We start from the raw sequence: 17,149 nt of genomic DNA on the forward strand, positions 1-17,149 counted from the left end.
TACATGCAGTCAAAATAATTTTGCACCTTATTTGATCAAGAAACCGTAGCGGTTTTACTTTTAGTTATTGTTTTAGTCGTAGTCACTACTTCGAAGCTGTTCTTTTGGTTTCTTTTCAAAACAATAATCCTAGCTAACGAAGTCATGACTAAAAGGGACTTTAATGGTGGGTGCAATTTCCCTGGGCAAGATGGCAGCACCTTCAGCTACATGGTGATTTGGACTGTTTGGCCGTTCTATCCTGTGCTCCGAGTTCGATTTCAAGTTTGCTTTCAGTTATATAAACCAAAGTTATGTCAGCTGGATTCGTTTTTTAAGGTGTGTTGCATCCCGAAGGTTTGGGAAAAAACATCGTAGCATTTTTCTGATGCCTTCGTTTCTTTCGATGCGTCGATTTTACGGCCCTAGCTTATGGAAGAAACGCACAGCGTCCATCTACTGCCCGCATCTGTCTGCCGGAAATAGGCAACGACATTTTTTCGGGCGCGCTCTTTTTTTGCGGCGGCCGGTTCTAGTTATTTCTTGAGACTGAACAGGCCGAAGCCAGAGGCAGGTGTCACCTGATCTCTGTGACCTTCGGCTCGTGTACCCCGACGCCCGACTTTGATGTCGGGCCGACGGCAGCGCCCACGGTCGGCGGGACGGGCCGTGACGTGTGACACTGGTCTGTGTCGGTGGGAGCAGGGACCAGCGCCGATCCGGAGCCCACCTGGGGGGACCGCAGGCCCGGCTCCAGCGGCCAGCTCCAGGCGTGATCGGACGCTAGACAACCTAGGTGTGGTAAGCCAGCTAATTGAAAATATATAAGGCAATGTGAAAGCCAGATGACAGAATGAGAGTGGGGAGTGAGCTTGAGGTTGAGAGTGAGAGTGAGGAGTGAACAAAATGTAGTAAGACGCATGCAGTACATTAAAAAAGCACAGTTACCCAAATGGTTTTCGTGACTGGCCTCAATTCACAGCATTTATCCATAGTTCAGGGTACATAAAGGTTGTGTACCCTGAACCAACCACCCAGGATGTGACCTCTAGTTCAACAAATAAAGCTGTGCCCGACCTTTCGCAGATATTTAAATAGGAGTAAAATTACGCCAATGAGTCACTTCATGAAAGATTTTCGCCACAAGATAGAACAATTCGGACGTCATCACACTCACTGTGTCGATTCCGCCCGGCGGTGGCCGCGGCGCCGCCCCGCCACCCCGCCGGCCGGCCTCGGACGGCAGCACACGTCACCCCACTCACTGTGTCGATTCCTTCCGGCGGTGGCTGCGGCGCCGCCCCGCCGCCCCGCCGGCCGGCCGGCTGGCATCGCTCTTGCGCGCAGCACTGCCCTCCCGGCCGAGCCCACACGCCGCTAATGACACCCCGCGACGCGCCGTGTGGACGGAGCGCGATCCGGCCTGTCATTGCCGGCGTGACGCGCTCGCCGGCGGAGCCCCGGTGCCGCCTGTCACCACCCCTAACTGGCGCCGGTGCTCGGAAAAAAACTCTGACTCCGGTGCGCGCAGATCGCGGCACGGCTCGAAAAATCCGTCCGAACCTGCGCGGCAGCGTGGCTGGGAAAAGACGTTGCTGGGTAGGGAAATTAAAATCAGCTTGGTTATCGTGTTATTTAATGCGTTAAAGGGACTCGTAACTAGTCGTTCCAGTTGTCTGGTGGTGGTTTGTGCCGCTGTGCTCCGGGGTGCTTGGGGAAATTAAGGTGGTTTTAGTAGGCAGGGGTGTTGGTTTTCTTTCTCGTGTGTTGCGAAAAAGTCGACTGGATTGGCATTTTGAACGGGCCCCCTCCCCCATCTCTAGACATGAAACATCTGTCCGACGTTGCGACGCCTGTTGAGCGTCGCCTACTACTTAAACTTAACGCCTACTTAAACAACTTAACTTGGTTAAGCCAACGTGACTGACCAGGCCTAACTGTGTTAAGTTTTAAAAGCATGCCTGCAACCAGGGGTGCGGGCTAAATTTGCTATGGAGAGCGGAAGCTATCATAATTTGCGACTGGGGGCTAATCTTTTTACCAGCGAGTCTTTACCAGCTTCATTCACAGCACCTGCGCACTGCAAACAGATTAACAGACCGCGCAAAACCTGATAGGTACAGCACCTGGTTCATCAATGAGCTATCGATGTCGGCTCGCTCTGATACCTTAAACAATTGCTTCAGCCACGGACCGTGCACTTGTTTGCTCGGCATTCCGCTAGCCTTGTACTCGGCTACCCGCTAGCCTTGTGCTCGGCTATCCGCTAGCGTTGTACTCGGCTGCCCGCTAGCCTTGTGCTCAGCTATCCGCCAGCCTTGTATTCGGCTCCCCGCTAGTCATGTACTCGGCTACCCGCTAGCTTCGCACTCGGCTACCCGCTAGCCTTGTACTCGGCTATCCGCCAGCTTTGTACTCGGCTTCCCGCTGGCCTTGTACTTGGCTATCCGCAAGTCATGCACTCGGCTATCCGCTAGCCTTGTTACAAACTTTCGCCTGTTTGGCTCTTCATGCTACTGCTCGTAGCAGTGTATGAAATTTAACTCCAAGAAAGTTTTTATCATAGGTTTCCGAAATTACACCCAGCAGCGTGGTGGTGAAAAACTGCGTTCGGGCATGGTGGGGAGCGGGCGTAAGTCCAATGAGTCTCACCCGGCTGCGCCACTGGGTTTAGTGAACATATTATAGTTTTGCGAGATATACACATGGTGTTAAGCGAATGTATGCAGTAACGTTGAAAAACACTGAAAAATTCGGGACACAAAGAACAGCTTTGGCTGCCATTTTGAGCTGACGCTATTAGAAGTCCACTTGAGCATGCAGCACATGGCACAAACCCGAGTGAGCACTTCCTACAGCACGTGGGCAGGAGATTGGGTAGACGGTTAGTGGGCTGAGGTGACTCTTTTCAGACACGCACAGATGGTACTATGAACCATACCAGGCTCGGTTCACCTGCAAGATCACTACCAATCGACTGTTTAGGTGGTGTAACACAAACTTGCGGAGCGGCATGCTGATTTAAGTCCCGGATAGCCGGCTTGGCACGGCATTGCTCAGGGTCTTTTTTATTGTTATTGGCTTGCGTTCCGTAGGAAAAGCTAGGGTGCGCCCGATCACAAGCTTTTCGGAGTTTAAAAAAAATATACGCAATGTATGAGAAATATAAGTATGTCGGTGCAAGTTTTAGACTTTTCAGATAAGTTTCCTCCCCCAAAACGAGACACACTAGGTGATATCTGGTGCGGTCATATCAGTTTTTTTGGTGGGTAAAACATCGCTCGTTTTCGAGATAGGCCTGCCCACGGGGTTTTGCCGACTCTGCGGATACCGAAACTGCCTTTTCACATCTGAAGACAAAAGAGTTTTTCTATTCGACTCCTATGATGCCAACGAAGGTCGGAACGATTTCATTTCGAAATCAAGAGAGGCTGAGATTGAAATAGACCTTATCTAGTGAAATTCGGCACTGAATAGATCGGAAAGTGTGTGGGGATGTGATTAACGTTTGCTATACAAATGCAGAAAATGTTTGTTGTTGGCTCTTACTTGCGCCTGCTAAGGGCGAATGGTGTTGAGCTAAGATAACACAGCAAGTAATGCTTAACCATATCGCGTGTCATGCATGACACACACAGCATTTCATGGTCTTCGGAAGCCCTAGAATGGTGTACGTTGAATGTTTGCTGGTTTTGCAAAAAACGATTCTGGCTACATTTTGATCCACCCCTTCGCTCGCGTGATTTCAGTAATTCCATTCTTATGTTTTTCTCGACCAACGCTCGGTTGAAGTGCAATATTTGAAAATAAAGAAGCCTGAACCCATTTCAACGAGGGCAGTCACACGTGAACCCATTCCGGAAGAACCATCTATACACAACCCGTACGCCCACGTTGTGCAGTCCACATACTGAAGCCGCGGCTCCTGACGACCTGCAACTCCCTTCGTGCTGGAAATGGATGCTTTTTGTCTTGCACCGGTGTAATTTTCTTGACTAATTTCACGTTCTTCGCTTTTCCGCTGCTACAGCACCTTCGGTTCCTCTTTCTTTTCCCTGTCCAAGAATCACAACTGTGACTGGACTGTTCGTGAGCACTGCTGGCACCTGTGTTTTTCTCTGTCTCGTAGGTGTCATTTTGGCCATCATTCTCACCGTGGGCATCGGGAGGATGAAATCAACGGTACGCCTTACGCACGTGTTATTTTGTCCACCTGAGCTGGTGCAGTCGTCGTTCTGTCCGCCTGAACCAGCATGACTTTTGCTCTGTCCACCTGAGCTGACGTGGATGCCGTCCTGTTCACCTGAGCTGGCGTGGCTGCCGTCCTGTCCACCTGAGCTGACGTGGATGCCGTCCAGTCCACCTGAGCTGGCGTGGCTGCCGTCCAGTCCACCTGAGCTGGCGTGGCTGCCGTCCAGTCTACCTGAACTGGCATCGACTGTGAATCTGCTCTCACTTGCAGTGTCCTCTTTGTGGTCTACAACCTCTTGTTAACGCAGCAGAATTGACCAGACAGATCACACCAGTGGTGCTAGAAGCTGGCGAAACAGGTCAACATGCTTATGTACGTATCGTTTATGTTTGGCATAGGTACGCCCATGAGCGGGCCCACGCCATACATAGGTCCGGCCATGGGCGGGCCCACGCCATACGTAGGTCCGGCCATGAGCGGGCCCACGCCATACGTAGGTCCGGCCATGAGCGGGCCCAGGCCATACGTAGGTCCGGCTATGAGCGGCCCACGCCATACGTAGGTCCGGCCATGAGCGGGCCCAGGCCATACATAGGTCCGGCTATGAGCGGCCCACGCCACACAAGCCCGCGCTCCCCCGTGGTTTGGTGGTGGGTCAACCACTCGCCTCCCTTTCATCGCTCGCGCGGCGGCCACTGACAGGCGGGCAGTGTGCCGGGCTTCGAGCACTGCGCGTGCCGGGTATAGGACGCAACGTCTCCTCCGGGAACAAAATCGCGCCTGCGATGGCCGGGAATCGAACCCGGGTCAACTGCTTGGAAGGCAGCTATGCTCACCACTATACCACCATCGCTGGCGACTGCCGCAATTGCTGCATATAACGGTTGCCAGCGCCGGGTTTTCCTGATAAAAAGTGAACGTGAGGGGATTACTGCTAGCCGCAGGCTTCAAGCCCTGGTTCCGCGTAAAGCTGTATGTCTCACAAACAATGGTGCGAGACTGCTCCCTACGGACGTAACTAAAAGAAGTTGTCACCAGGACATGACCATAATGCAGTGCATAGGTCTCGTCCTTTGATTACCAGAGCTCCAATATCGCACAGATCGTGACAGTAAAGAAAGTAAGCACGTGTGGGCACTCAGCACCGTTTCCTGTCTTAATCCAATACAGAATTTTAGTGTCAAAGCTCGAGCTGTGCGTTTTGAACAGAGGAGAACTGAGGCGGTCCCCACACCTGGCAGCAGATCTTGAACTGGACCGACGAAATGTGGAAATAAACACGCGGGAAAGCACCGACTTGCCGAAAGTGAAACAAATTGGCGGACTATGTGTCTGACAAATATCATCTCCCGTGAATCCACATCCGTCCGTCACGTCCCAGTTTGAGGAGCTCCAGAACTGTGCTATCACGGCAACATACCGCCAGGAGGGGGTGGGGGCAAGTGACTCTATGGATAACCAGGGTTTGAAACACTGCGTCTAGGTGGTGATCCCCTCAAGGTCACTTTTTTGCCAGAAAAACCCAGCGCTGGCAACCGTCATACGCAGCAATTGCGGCAGTTGCTGGTGATGGTGGTAAAGTGATGAGCATAGTTGCATCGCAAGCAGTTGACCTGGGTTCGATTTTCGGCCATCGCAGGCGTGGTTTTGTTCCCAGAGAAGACATTGCGTCCCATACCCAGCACGCGCAGTGCTCGAAGCCCGGCACACTGCCCACCCGTCAGTGGCCACCGTGTGAGCGGTGGACATTGCCACCAGTCGTCGCACATCTAAACATACGTTCCATCAACCTATCAACCCGATCCCAGCTCCTATGAGGTGGTAAGCAGCTCTGATAATGGTAGCGGCGTCAGCAGACGTTTCGATTATAGCCTTATTCATGCTGCCGCGTGTGGTGTTCAAGTCAACAGCTATCAAGAATAACTGTACGCATTTCAGTTCAAATTCTAATTAAGATGCATTGAGGGATGAGTGACCATGCCTTTTACCGCACCGGTGGGCGTGTCAGTATGGTGGTGTTAAAACGCGTTTAGCCATGTACTTCAGTTCAGATTTACAATAGGTTAACAAAGCCAAGTGTGCTGCCGTCCTTGATATTCTCTTGTAAATATGATGTGACATCACATCACCTGTTCGGTATATCCTTGGTCCTAACTTCTCCATTATGATTTATAACCGTGATGCTGTTTTCAGTTCATAAAGCCATCTCCAAGTTGGAAGTGCCGGCACCCTAGCACCGCGCGTGTGCAAATGCGGCTGATGGGTCCTCCGATTTCGGAGATTCGATTTTGACATGTCTTATCTTTGCTTGGGTCATCACTTCCTGCTGTGAGGGAGGGGACCGCAATGCGATGAATCCGTGATAACGGCCTCGAAGCGTATTTGTGAAAGTCTAGCCATGTGCCATCCCGAATGGTTATTGATTTATCTACTGTTCCGCCTGTGTGACAACTAAATTATTGGGATGAGAGGTGCCGACATGACGGAAAACAAAGATGTGTGAGCGGATGGGACCGCGAAATTCAAGCGCCGTGGCATGGCTAGGTGGAGTAAACAAAACCACGTACATACCCACCTATATTACCATGGGTGGCTATCAACCACGTTTGACCTATTTTTGCCGTCAAGATGTTCGTGCTTTTTATTGCCAAGTTGTTTCGTTTTGTTCAGTGTCGTCACACGTCTTTCGAAAAGTATATCATACGAGACTCTATGCCTTGGAACCGATCTGAGCGGATGGAACATAACGGTAAGAACGGACACTCAAATAAGACACCACATACTTACTCTGCAATGGTGTCAAGGCCGCATGCAGACTTTACCCAGCGAATGGCAGCAAAGGTCAGGATCTAGCCATTATGTTTAGTGTTGACTTCAAATTTCTGATATGAATTGATTCATGGCTTTTGGTCCCAGCGCGATCTCGGTTTGCTGACAGAGCTCAATCCGAGAGGCAGTGTTTACTTCAGGATTTAGGGCGTTGGCATGCCGATGCGACACATGCTTTCTAAGCAAGCGGTCGTCTCCCGGATGTTCACGGAACAGATACAGTACTAGCATCTTGCTTACGCATGCGCAAAACTCTGCTCGCTATTTCGTTTTGCAAAGTCTGCGTGAGATTTTCCAACATAACGTGTTTCAGGCATTTATTGGATAAACCACAGTGACAGGCACGACAGCGTGAACGATCCGACAGGCAGAGAGATTCTGTTATGGTTGGCCTCACAATGTTCTGTTGCTGGGTGGGCCCGCTGGGCAAAGCCACACTGGTACATGTTTGAGCCTTCCTGCCCATTCTGTAAATGCTGGTGCTGAGCCGGGTGCGAGTTTGCGTGCGTTAGAAAATGTGTTAAGAGGAAAGGGAAAAACTGGCAGCTCGTAGATGGCTTGAGATTGAAAATGCTTTATTTATTTTGGCCTTTTCTGTGTAAGATGGCAATTACTGGCATGCAGGTGATCAGTTAGTAAAATGGCCGACAAGTAATCACCTACACAATAATAACACATTTATATTTTAATGAGCATGTAAAAAAGTACTGAAGCCGTTTTGTGAAAATTTTGGTGCGTTTCTTAGAGGGGCAACAGGTAACGGTAAATATGCATTACTCAAGGATGCTTGGAGTTGTGATTTCAGCCCCTTTTGATTGGCTCATTCTGTGTGTTATTGTAGATTTCGCTCCATATTTTTTAGCAACTTGAACTGCTTATAACTAGGATTAGCTTTTCGCTATTCATTAAGAGTTTTGAAAATTCGGGAAAACAAAACAACAGCCAGGACAAACTCCAGCGATATGAATGCAAACTGTCCACCAAATTCCTGAAGCGCATGACTCATTAACTGCACAATCATTTTGGGCGAGGAGAACAGGGCATCAGCTTTCATTGCGTAACGGGGCTCTCACTTCTCATAACCAATGTATTATGCGCTCTTTCCATGCATTGGCCGAGACGTAACCTGAGATGAAGGTTGTGCTAGTAACTTTGAGTTGATCACATGGCCAACCATGAAGGAGCATGAGAGCCAGCTCGGGCAGTGTTCGCTTTTAGGAGGCGCATGGCTGACTACTCCTGTGTGGTTTTAGGAGGTGCATGGCTGATTACTCCCGCGTGGTTTTAGGAGGTGCATGGCTGACTGCTCCTGTGTGGTTTTAGGAGGTGCATGGCTGACTGCTCCTGTGTGGTTTTAGGAGGTGCATGGCTGACTGCTCCTGTGTGGTTTTAGGTGGTGGATGGCTGACTTCTCCTGTGTGGTTTTAGGTGGTGGATGGCTGACTTCTCCTGTGTGGTTTTAGGAGGTGCATGGCTGACTGCTCCTGTGTGGTTTTAGGAGGTGCATGGCTGACTGCTCCTGTGTGGTTTTAGGAGGTGCATGGCTGACTGCTCCTGTGTGGTTTTAGGAGATACATGGCTGACTACTCCTGTGTGGTTTGGACTGGGACTTTTCCTCCTCCTTTCATGGTGACCATAGATGTGGAGAGTATCCGGGCCATGCCAAGTGCAGAGCAACATGGAGAAAATGCAGAGAGAGAAAGAGGAAGAGCGGAGAGAGAAAGAGGAGGAGGAGGAGGAGGAGGAGGGATAGTGAGAGAGGAGAGTGAGAGAATGGAGTGATGGGTTTTGCATTAGAAAGACAAGAAGAAAGGAGAGGAGATAGAAAGCTAGAAATAGATAGTAACAGCAACTTACACAGAGGAAAATAAAAAAGACTGAAAACAGTAGAGTGGCTGACAGTGAAAACCCAAGACACAGAGAAGGTTTGGCACTTGAGGTATCTTCCGTCTTCAGGTTTAATATGGGTTTGCACGTTCCTCCAGCCAATCACAGCGTGTAATCCAGGTCAGGCACGTGTCGGCTGCCCTCCGCCCAGTTTCTAGCATTGTCTGGGCGGACCATACGCCATATGGAGGCGGCCCCCAGCCTGGGGCGCCCCATATCCGGCCCTTGGCTGTGGGACCGGGCGAGGGGAGGGGAGGAGGGAGGGGGAGGGGGGGGGGGGGTGGCGGACAGTGACGGCCGGGTTGTGAAGGTGGTCATTGGTGGCAGGGGTATCTCTTACATTGATACCTCGCGGTAGACTGCGGCGAGTACAGCAGGCCATAGGTGGAGTCAAACGAATGGGTGACGATGGATTAAAAGAGAGAAACCACACAGGAGTGGTCAGCCATACACCTCCTAAAACCACAGAGAGAGAGAGAGAGAGAGAGGAGAGGAGAGAGAGAAGGAGAGAGAGAGAGAGAGAGAGAGAGAGAGGAGAGAGAGAGAGAGAGAGAGAGAGAGAGAGAGAGAGGAGGAGAGAGAGAGAGAGGAGGAGAGAGAGAGAGAGAGAAAGAGAGAGAGAGGAGAGAGAGAGAGGAAGAGAGGAAGAGCGGGGGGGGGGGGAGAGAGAGAGGGGGGAGTGATAGGGAGACAGAGAGAGAGAATGAGAGAGAAGCAGAAGTGTTAAAGTGAAAAGGGAGAGGGAGAGTGGAGAAAAAAGAAAAGCGGTCGGAAGGTGTCAATTTATCACAGGCTGCCGCTACTGACCTTCCAATTCAGTTCCTTTATTTTTACACACGAAATAATTGCTGTGAAATTAAACCGCAATCAGGACGGATTTCGTATTCCACCAAAACTGAGCGGTCCCTTTGAAGTCAATGTCTCTGGCAATCCGATAATTGGACGCGGTTGCTACCTTTTGTGCGAAAAAGGTAATCGAAATAATTTTGGTTGCGTCCTCTTCACACAATCGCACACCACCTGATCAATTTGGAGAAAAGCACAAATATTTCATCGCAGTATCACATGCAACGTCTTTCATGGCACATTTATTGTTGCATGAAATGTTTTGTCAACCAACAGCTTCCTGTAAAACGATCGCCCTACGAAGTATTGCAGCCAGCAAATGAATATGATGATCTATGTTGTCATGCAAGCATTGAATGTTACGGCAGATAGGAATGCAAAAACGACAAGGGTTCCTTTTCGCTGAATTGACAGTCATCCTGAAAATAAAAGCGGGTAGTTGACGCTATTTCCAGGAAAGTCATACGAGGCAACCATTTCATAAGATTTCTTTCAGCTCTTAGACAGAAAAATGTTCTTGGAGGTCTTGAGTTCCACCCTGTTTACGCCGTCGGAAGGCTGCGGTAAACTGTTTCCCGCTGCCCGCCGTGTCCAGTCGGTCCACAACGCTCTACGCTGCGCTTCCCTGCCGACTTTCTAATTAATCTTGGTCGGTGGACGCGGTCCGCTGTCGACTGGAGGGTGGTAATTTTCATTACATCTCTGGGTCAGAGGTGAGCGGCCATTAGCGACGTCGCTGGGCCGCTATTATAGCGTTACTGCTGTCCCCCGGTCTGGAAAACTGGGCCACAACGTGCACGAACGCCGCGCCGTACGGTAAAACACCGCCCGGGAGCGCCCGCGACACCCGGGGGGCCGTCCAGGGGCAGAAAGTCGTAAGGAGAGCCCGCCTCGTCATTAAATATGCATATTCATTAATGGGTGCCCAGTGGGTGGGTGGGTGTGAGCCGTTGACACAGCGTTCGGTGCGCCATCGTCCGATCTGGGACGCCACGGGCAGACCACGCGCGTCCGGCCACCGCTGCTTCAGAAGATGGGCCGCGGCGCTGACCGCGACATCGCCGGCGCAATCTTCCACAGTTTAACAGCTCCTTTTATCCGAGATAATCTCCGATAACGACATACTATACCGACAGCGGCGGGACGTCTTTGTTTTTGCCTTCATTAGGTGCCGATCCCCCGGCCAGGGCCCTCGTAAAAAGCACCAGCTCCTCAAAAATATCGCTGCCGAAACCTTGGCTGGTCAGCAGGGCTGCTGAAGACGGTCGGACGCCGCTTCAGAGATCGTTTGGGCTGCTGAAGACGGTCGGACGCCGCTTCAGAGATCGTTTGGAGGCGCGGACCATTCAGGTGCCCGGGCATGAAAAGTGACGAATAATTCAGCGGCTGGCGCTGCCTTCTGCTGCTTTGTATGCAGCTCAGAGTCAGGGTCTTGCTTGTCTTGCAGGTCTCCGCTTATTTCCATATGTTTATGGACTAGCTGTGTGTAAAAGATAAGGGCTGACGGCTACCCTCGTCAATTTACGCCGCGAGGCTTCAAGTGACTAGCTGACCGTAAATTTAACGAAAAAAGGTTAAAATAATACTATATAACCTCCCCACACGCAACGTTATGGAATACCGAAACATTCTAAAACAAACGCTACACAAATGTTTCCAGCCAGTAAACAGTCATCATAACGATAATAAAGGTAATATGACCCTAATAATTAGAGAGATAACTGCCTAACAGACACTAAACAGCTATCCAAAACACACTGTTGGCATATATTCCCTCTCCGAAAACAATAAAGCAACAGTTCTTCCTAAAATGTCTAAAAGCAGTTGCGTTTAACGTGAAACGTTAGGTAAGATCCCTTCCTTGAGTTACGTAAGATCCCTTCCTCAAGATCCCTTCCTCGAGTTAGGTAAGATCCCTTCCTTGTTGTTAGGTAAGATCCATTCCTCGAGTGATCAAAATCCGAAAGCATTTGAAACGGAGAAATAGGAACAAAATCTTGGGGAAGCACTCCGCAGTGGTGATGGATGTACCCACACTGAATATTCGCAACACCGTTGAGATGCCAGGGACGCCCAATTTCGCAGTATACTGTGTTGTGCACAGAGTGCGCCGAGTGCACGCCGGAGAGGTCACGTTGTACCATGCTGACGGATACTGCGAGTACTGTTCATAAAACACTCTGAACTTATCGGCGCCTGCAGAGACGACGGACAATGCAGCCTCATGCTGGTCAGCATCAAATCCAGCACGCTTGACATGTAGCATACAGATGAATGACATGTAACGAAAGGAAAACAAGCATCTGTTGCGCGGGGAGCGGAATGCCATTCAGTGCCGTCAGCATGTAGTCACATGATAGTCGTCGGTTACTGGCCAGCAGTGCACAATCACCTGAGGAGAGGCGACAGCCTGCGAGGACAGGATGGCGACCCCAGCCACGAAAAGGCTTGGTCCTGGCAAGAACCAGCCGATGACGGCACTGCACTGAACGCTGAGCACGGCCTGTGTGCCCGCCTCTTCCTTCGCCTCTCGCCTTCCTCGCTCTCGGAACTTATCGGCGCCTGCAGAGACGACGGACAATGCAGCCTCATGCTGGTCAGCATCAAATCCAGCACGCTTGACATGTAGCATACAGATGAATGACATGTAACGAAAGGAAAACAAGCATCTGTTGCGCGGGGAGCGGAATGCCATTCAGTGCCGTCAGCATGTAGTCACATGATAGTCGTCGGTTACTGGCCAGCAGTGCACAATCACCTGAGGAGAGGCGACAGCCTGCGAGGACAGGATGGCGACCCCAGCCACGAAAAGGCTTGGTCCTGGCAAGAACCAGCCGATGACGGCACTGCACTGAACGCTGAGCACGGCCTGTGTGCCCGCCTCTTCCTTCGCCTCTCGCCTTCCTCGCTCTCGCCTCTTCCGCCCCCCCCCCCCCTCCGCCTCTCCCCCCGCTGCCAGAGTCGCCCCAGCTCCGCCTCGCATCGAGGGCCGCCCATCAGGGGCTTCGTCCGCCCGCCGGCTCGCCTGCTGGCCACGGAAGCCGGCGATGCCGTCCGAACTGTCTGTAAACACGGAAAACACGTGCTGGAAGGCTTGGCACCTCCCAGAAGCGCGGGTCGCGACCTTCTTCACGGTAATGACGGCCAATCAATGAAATGCCCGAGTAATGGCTTTATAATACCGCTTAATGGTCTCGCACACACGCGGTGGAAACGGAAGAGAAGAGCAGACGACATCTGTCACACCCTTCCCAACTCCGTGGTCTCTCGGGCCACTGGATTCTCCGCGCTGCGGCGCCTCGGCCAGTCGCTTCCTCAGTGTTTATGTGGCTCAAACATAAACTCCTCTGCCGATGGCTTGGATGTCGGAGAACGCTAGGTCACGTGCTCTCGTCAGTGTGGTCGACAGCGATCGACATTCCAAGTGTGATCCATTTGGAGACAACAACGCCGCACAGCGCTGTAACAGGAACCTGGGTCGCAGCAACGGCCGCTAGCTGGCTGTCGGGACGCTCACCAGTTACGGTCTATCGGCCGCGCCACACAAATGACGGGAGCGAGGAGCGTGCCGTCGAGTCTTCCGTCCGTGAGATGCCGCAAATACCAGCCGATCGCACAATACGACATCCAATCCAAACACTCGGCTGCCGTGAGCTGGGATAAATCATCAAAGACCGTGGCCGCGTTGCTCCCATTGTCCGTGGTACTGGCAGATGAGGTTTGATACGGCTTCCGACAGACGGGCAGCCGCAGGAAGTGGGCAAATAAGCCGAGAAACTGAAACCTCGATCCCAAATCGGCTTGAGAAGGGACAGGGACCACTTCGGCAGGCGAATGGCGTTTTGTTGCGGCAGCGGAATGTTTGCCCGCCTCGAGTTTGAACGCTAGCGATGCGAGCCGTAGCTCACACTGGAAAGCCAGCAGACGATCTCGCCAGATCCGAGCCGGCGCTCGTGCACTTCAGAGGCAGGCAATTCGAATATGGCAATTAGCTGTGTTCCTTATCCGTTTCAGCGCAATACATAGCGGACGTCAGATCTAGACAGGACCCCCGCCACGTACCCGCTACCTCGCATTAGATGTAAAGATGACATCCGCTGTGACGTATGGAGACCACAGACGGCGCGCCAGTCCGAAATCAGGCCGCGGTCGGACAAGTTAACATCCGCCAAGTGCACTGCCAGACGTAATCATCAACAATTACCCGAAGGTCTTATTATTGTGGCGCGCAATTTACGCGCCCCACCAAGCCTCACGCCAAACGTTTAGAAACAGTTTGGTGGTCTCAAGGCCATGCTGGCGGGGTAAATACGGGAGAGAGAGTTCGGCTGGTGGTCAATTTGAATACGTAAAACACGGGCGCGGTTTCTATTAGTGTGCCGGTGTTTAGAAGGGGTGCACTCCTTAACAAAGTGCTTAGCAGCTACATGGCTCCCTCACGGTGTCTTTAGGCCTCGTTGTGGCTCTTTTGTGGTGTCTTTAGCCTTTCATGGGGTCTGCGGTCTACACGCTGCGGTCATGAAGTGGGTTGCGGATGAAAAGAAATGCTGACCACCAGTTAGGGGAAATATGTCAGAGCAACTGCATTACGATAGGTAAAGATACCTCCGGAGTTGTCTAAGGCCAGTAAATGTTAGGTCGGCTTCTTTCAAGCGTTTCACGCGTCCGTATTTAGGTAGCCTTTACACTTTCCATCTACAGACAGATCACTCAGCCGCACTGCAGACGATTGGTCGGCCTGACAACAGTCCCTGGACAGCACAAAATGCGTTTTAGAGGCGCTTTTATAATGCGTCGTCAGAAACGGAGAAGTTCCGAAAGTACTTGGATGACCACGTTTTTAAGGCAATTTTTGCATGCTTTATATTATGAACGATGATTATTTTTAACAAAATGCAGAGAAATACACCTGACCCCCAACTTTCGCTCCCTGTCCTTTTCTTAGCCTATGAATGCGATAAAATATATATGCGTTTTTTCCTTCAAAAAAGGAGTAATATATAATATGATTTTGGCTATTAATAGCAGTCACTGCACAGTGCTACTTTTGATCTCTTCGAAGTCGCAGACAAGAGTATATTGGTCGAGTTGTATTTATACGCAACACTACCAGCACAACAGAAAGTACACCAAGAAAGCAGGCACGTTCATCACCAAAAACGACATAACTAGATATTGCGCGAGGTCAAATATCACCCAGATCACAGCTAAGAAATGCCCGCAGTGGCTGCTCCATCTGTCAGCAGAACCTCTGACCTCTCAGGGTGACCTGCCACATGCGCTACCATATGCAGCTGGCACCACGCGCCTTGCGCCAGCCGGCACCACGCGCCCTGCGCCAGCCGGCACCACACGCCCTGCGCCAGCCGGCACCACGCGCCTTGCGCCAGCCGGCACCACGCGCCTTGCGCCAGCCGGCACCACGCGCCCTGCGCCAGCCGGCACCACGCGCCCTGCGCCAGCCGGCACCACGCGCCTGGCAATGAGATCTCCGGACGAACACCACTATCTAGGTGAGGCGTCAAATTGCCAGCTCTACATGAAGAAGCCAGGAGCGCCCCGTCTGATGAGCACTCAAGTCAGTTCGATAGACCGTTTCAACCGGTGAACTGAAGTCCCCCGGCCAAGCAGTCCACCTCTGCAGGCCTTCTCAGAGGTCAACCGGGAAGGTCACATTAGAGAGTCACAGGCTACCTCGGCAGGTCATCTCAACACGTTGCATCCGCATGTCAGCTTGAGAGGCCACATCAACAGGCCAGTTCAGCAAGTTCACTCAAAGCGCCACCTCAGTGGGTCACCTTGACAGGTCACCTCAGCAAGTTGACTCAAAAGGTCAGCTCAGCAGGTCACTTCAGCAGGTCAGCTCAGCAGGTCCGCCAGTGCCGTGATGTAGCTCTGCGCCATCTGCAGCGTCTCGAATTTGGAGAACTGGCGGTCGTCCCCGATCGACGGCAGAACGCTGCGCAGCCGGTCGAACGCTCGGTTCAGGTTGTCCATGCGCCGGCGCTCACGGGCATTGGCCGCCAGGCGTCGCTTGCGCCGCAGGCCCTCGTTCAGCCGCACCACCCTGGGCGGGCGCGGCGCCGCCTGCCGCGCCGCCGCCGCCGCCGCCGGCTGCGTCCTCACCGTCGCCTCTCCCTCCCGCTTGACGGCGGCGGCGGGTGCCACGCTCTCCGGCACCTGTCTGCGGCCTCGATCAGCGGCGTCAGCGGCGGCGAGACGGGCGGGGCCGCAGGGCCGCGGCCGCGCCGCCGCCACCCCCAGGATGCGAGGGTAGCGGGCCGTGCTCTCCGGGTACGGCGGCGGGCACGGAAGCCGTACGGCGTGCTCGGGCTCGTCAATGCTGCTGCGGCGCCCGCCGACGGCCGCGCGCGCCGGCGCGCCGTGCTCGCGCGGCGGAACGCTGTCGACGACGCGGTAGTCACGTGCTGTCAGGCTGCCAGCGCTCTGGGAGTCATGTGACGGCTCGGAGCGGATCAGGCGGTGCTTGACTGTGAGGCAGTTGAAGCCGGTTTCCATCTGAAATGAACGATAAAAGTGTTCCGAGAAGAGAGCGAGCAGTGCCCTGGATCCTGGCGTCAACCGCTGAGCTCACAGGTCTGCGCAGCCAACACAGTCATGCCAAACAAGGCCCTGAACACAACTAGCCCAATCTCTACGAAGTTTGTAAATATGCCATGGAATGTCGGCATGACCCATTGCAGCGTAGAATGCCGCAAGGTTAGATTTGAAAGAAGGCTTTCGTGAATTTCCTCATGGTGCAAACAGCTCAGTGGGCTTCTCTCTAGACTTCACCAAAAACCTTGACATTTCCACTGCGTCTGAGAAAAGAAGAACGATCCATAACTAATTCATTACATTTAGATAATTGTCGCACACAAGAAAGCACGCTTTTTGAAAAACACTGCGGTTGCATCAGTGCCTGCTGGCAGGCTACAGCTCGAATGCCGAAAGCCGCAGGGAACCTCAGAGTCGGCTGCACGTGCGCCCAGCCTGTGGGGCAACACCCTACGGCCCTCGACCGCCTGCAGGATCATAACACGGCTTTGGGCCGCTCGTCGCGCGGGGCTACCCTTTTAGAGCCCCTGCTGAGACGGACACCTCTAATGCCACGAATGGCGCGGCAGTTCACAAAGGGCTGCGCTACCGGAAAGCAATCACATTTACCCGTTGAACAAAACAAGTCGCTCGCAATATGGGAGCACACGATCGCGGTGACCCCCGAGGGGAGTGAACGCAAACATGTTACATAGCGGCACGTAGTCTCACATCGGGGGTAGTTTTGTGTGTTTTAGATTGTGGGGTACATATCTGGGGCGCATAGTGGGTCGATAATTGTTTTCCAGGATAAGTTTCGCCTCACATTTTGCGCAATGGACGCGGGATGAGGGCCGTAAATGGGGAGAATTAAAGACC

The 17,149-nt window shown here is 52.5% G+C and overlaps 1 non-coding gene across 1 annotated transcript; it reads right to left on the minus strand.

The window, feature by feature from the left end:
* Positions 1-4,952: 4,952 nt before the first annotated feature.
* Positions 4,953-5,024, minus strand: TRNAG-UCC (transfer RNA glycine (anticodon UCC)). The gene has a single exon. It is a non-coding gene; the product is annotated as a tRNA-Gly (tRNA).
* Between the last annotated feature and the right edge of the window lie 12,125 nt (positions 5,025-17,149).

Source organism: Pollicipes pollicipes, unplaced genomic scaffold (assembly GCF_011947565.3).
Source record: "Pollicipes pollicipes isolate AB1234 unplaced genomic scaffold, Ppol_2.1 Scaffold_6052;HRSCAF=7182_pilon_pilon_pilon, whole genome shotgun sequence".
NCBI lineage: Eukaryota > Metazoa > Arthropoda > Thecostraca > Pollicipedomorpha > Pollicipedidae > Pollicipes > Pollicipes pollicipes.